Source organism: Triticum dicoccoides, chromosome 6A (genome assembly GCF_002162155.2).
Source record: "Triticum dicoccoides isolate Atlit2015 ecotype Zavitan chromosome 6A, WEW_v2.0, whole genome shotgun sequence".
Taxonomy (NCBI): domain Eukaryota; kingdom Viridiplantae; phylum Streptophyta; class Magnoliopsida; order Poales; family Poaceae; genus Triticum; species Triticum dicoccoides.
In genome coordinates, this window is record NC_041390.1 from 363,454,652 (window position 1) to 363,458,541 (window position 3,890).

At 43.7% G+C, this 3,890-nt stretch overlaps 1 long non-coding RNA gene across 2 annotated transcripts; it reads right to left on the bottom strand.

The window, feature by feature from the left end:
• Positions 1-1,136: 1,136 nt before the first annotated feature.
• Positions 1,137-3,579, bottom strand: LOC119316922. Of its 2 annotated transcripts, XR_005153409.1 has the most exons (4): positions 3,189-3,579; positions 2,962-3,117; positions 2,425-2,885; positions 1,137-2,263 (listed from the first exon to the last, which is right to left on the bottom strand). It is a non-coding gene; the product is annotated as an uncharacterized LOC119316922 (long non-coding RNA). The 2 variants fall into 2 exon arrangements; XR_005153408.1 differs by having other exon boundaries at positions 1,137-2,885.
• Between the last annotated feature and the right edge of the window lie 311 nt (positions 3,580-3,890).

Genomic DNA, 3,890 nt, shown 5'->3' on the forward strand with positions numbered 1-3,890 from the left:
TGTCCTAAACCATCGTCATATGGCCACTACAAGTGCTTGCTCCCTCTATGGTGGGCAGGATAGCTGGCGACATTCTTTGCTGGAGTGTAATGCGTCTAGATGTGTATGGGCACTTTCAGAAGCCGAGATGGTCGAGCACATGCTGGCAACTTCGGAGCCCGACGCACGGTTATGGCTCTTTGCTATGAATGAGTCTCTCCCACCTGAGCAATTTCAGTTGATGATTGTTACTCTATGGGCTATTTGGAGTGCACGGCGGAAAGCTATACATGAAGATATATACCAGACTCCATTTGCCACTGACAACTTTATCAAAGCCTACTTATCAGATATGGAGTTTCTGAAGGAGAAAGCACATGGGATAGCGGTGCCACAAGATCATACGTGGATTCCGCCACCAACCGATCATTAAAAGCTCAATGGGGACGCGGTCGTATCACGCTCGGGCACGTTTGGCGCAGTTGGTGTGGTTTGCAAGGACGAAAGGGGTGTGTTCATGGGAGCGTCAGCTCTCGTTTTCAAGGGACTGCGCAACCCCCAGGTGCTAGAAGCACTAGCTGGTTTTCAATGGACTGCGCAACCCCCAGGTGCTAGAAGCACTAGCTGGTTTTCAATGGACTGCGCAACCCCCAGGTGCTAGAAGCACTAGCTGTTCGGGAGGCATTAGCGCTTTCAGAAGATCTCTATATCAACCAACTACTGGTGGCCTCAGATTGTAAGGTGGTGGTAGATGCAATCAGGCAAGGAAGCGCTGCAGACTTCGGAGCCATTGTTGAAGAAATCAAGGCTAGAGCAACTACCTTTATTTCATGTTCGTTTACTCATGAGTATAGGACCTCCAATACGAAGGCCCATAATCTCGCAAAGCATGCTTTATCTTTAGGGTTTGGCCGACACACTTGGCTAGGACAACCCGGTGATCTTATTTTTGTACCTATGAACATTATGATTCAGTAATAAAGCTTTGCGAGATTCTCAAAAAAAAAGGAGATTCAGGATCCTGATGTATATAATTTCTTGTAAATGCAAAAAGAATGCTTGATTGAGCGGATGTGTAACCTACAACAATTTACATCGTTCATGCGCACTGGACCATTTATATGGATCTGCAATACCAATGATCTGGGACAAATATAAAACACTGCAAATATTTTCATGCTCTCACGGCTATATATATGGTGTTGCGACATGTTGGAGAGGTGAAAAATCTTCAGAAAATACTTCAATGTTCTACAATACTATGATGCTGGGCAAATACAAAACATTGCAAGTATTTTCATTCTCTGGCAGCTGTATGGTGTCGAAACATGTTGGACAGGTACAAAAGCTTCAGAAAATACATTTAGTGTTCCTTGAAATTCACTGATTAAATTTTGCAAAAGAAAATCAGTGCAAATATTAAATAGATAGACACATCAATTCAGAGCAAGATTACTTAGGAAATATATGCCTCGGTCATCGTGATTATCTCTGCTTCCATAAACTTCCTTGTCTCTGTACAGGTAGAAACATAGTGCTTGACAAATGGTCACAAATTCAAAATGTCTGAAAGTTGGAATGGAGTTTTAGCATCGAGATTACAGATATGTGCAAACAACTGTTAAATAAAGAATACTATTTAGTTTCTGAAACAAATTAGATGGCATGGCAAGTATAATTACGATAACATTATAAACTTCATTAAACATGATTCTAAAACCAGGTCAACATTTTGAAAAAAAATACCGAAATATCAGGTCAGCACTCGCGGAAACCCAAACCATGGTTAATCTTTAAACCAAGAAGACATAATTAACCAATCGTGATCTGATAAATATAACTATCATATATGTAGGGACAAACATAACTAACCTTTTGAAAAAGAATTAATAGACCAGCAACTGTTCGAGTCCCAAACCTTGCATCATATAACATTTCAAACTAAACTAATGAAGTCAATTAGTCATCTTGATCAGATAAAAGCAAAAATATGAAGAACCAACCTTATCGTTACCATGTACATAAACTTCAGTTAATGTTCAGTAATGGACTTCAAAGTGCATAGTAAGATCACCACATTTCTTGATTCTTGTATGACATGTCACCGACTAAAATGGACTATGCCAACTAATAGTGATTGGTAAAACTCTTAATTTAAATAGGAAATTTAAAAAATGGAGGAACAAAACTTACATAGCATTCAGTATGGTAATCCACACCAGCACACCTTGCAATAAAGTATATGAACCAACTTCAGTATATGTTTTTCACAGTAGATTTGTCACTATAACAAAAGAACAGATTGAGTGGTCAGATGAAACTTGCGTTGAGACCCTAGAAATTGGATTAACACACCAGTTACTGAAAATCTTAGATAATGCATAGCTAATTAAGATCAACTGACAAGAAGGAGCAGAGCAGAGCAAAGCGAAGCAATGAAATCACCATGGATGTATGCCTCCTGATCCTCATCCCACCGGCCCGCTCACTGTGTAGGTGCTCAGGGACTACTTTTTGCAGTGTAGCTCGTTGGTAGACGCGCAACCCCTCCTTCGGCGCCTCCTCACACGTCTCGGACACATAGTGTCGCTGTGCGTGGCCTCCAGCCTCTCGCCTCAAGCTGGTTGTCTCCTAGACAATACACTCGTCACGCATCCAACTCTTTGTGCCAATGCGCGCCCAGTCCGCTGTGTGCTCGTGGACAAGCAAGCAGCTGGAGCAGGGTCTGACCCCGAGAATGAGACAAAATCTTAACTAGACATGATAGAAGCAAAATCTGAAAGAACTCCCGGACAGTGCCATCACCTAAATATAGGAATTTTACAGCTTAACAGTAACTGATGATTTTGCATCTGTATAATATGAGTTCTCGGGAAGATTTATGCCTAGTTGTAAACCGATTTAACCTGAATAGTAACAAACAAAAAATTAGAGGAAGATTGATGGGGATTGAGATGGAGTTGAGAAGGGGAAAAGACATACCTGGAATAACCTCAGTTTCAGACCCTGATTTTCCCTCGCCCCCCTTGCAGTTGATCTCCTCTCTACCATCAGCAGCAAAACTCATGCGTGTGTCCTTCTAATGCCCAGAAGTGGACCGTCAGATTTTCAATTCCTTCATATCTCCCATTCCTAGAACTGAACCATTCCGTAGTGAATCATTAACGAGAGCATTAGAGACATGAAGCAGAGGAAGATAGAGAGCAAACCTAGAGGAATAACAGGATCGCCATGGAGCCATCGCACGGGGAGCAGCACTGGATCACACAATTGAGTACCCTGGAAGAGTAGATCGAATCCGAGATCTCTTTGAAGCCAGGGACATGGAAGTCGAGCGATGAGATGAGGTAGGCCACCATGAAAGAGAGGGATCGACCGACCCCTGATTCACACGCATCTCGCACCTCTGCTAAATCCCCTCACACGCATCGCATCCGCCGAGTCCCCATCGCGCGCCTCTCGCCTTCATCCTCTCGGGCGCATCGGCTGTACCCACATCCCATGCCTGAGGATGATCTCCTCCCACGGGAGCCTGGTGTCGGATCGATCCATGCGCACCGCTTATCCTTCCCAGGTCGCACGCATCCCCTACTCTTCTTCATCGAGCGCTTCGGTCGACCAAAGAGTTTTTTTATGACCGCAGCGACGCTCTCGACTCGTGAGATAAATGGGCTGCGTAGGCCCAGTTTACCGGAGGCCTTTGTTTCGGCCTCTGGAGCAGCAGCCCACGGGGCAGCTGGGCTATATTACCTAGATTGCGGGACAGATCATTTTGCACACAAAATCTGACGGCCAGAAACGACTGCATCACGAAAACGGACGACCGAAAACGCTAATCATTGAGAGAGCTCAGTTTAGGTTCAGTTTTACTGTCCTTAATTAATAATGCATCAAACAATTTCAAATTCATA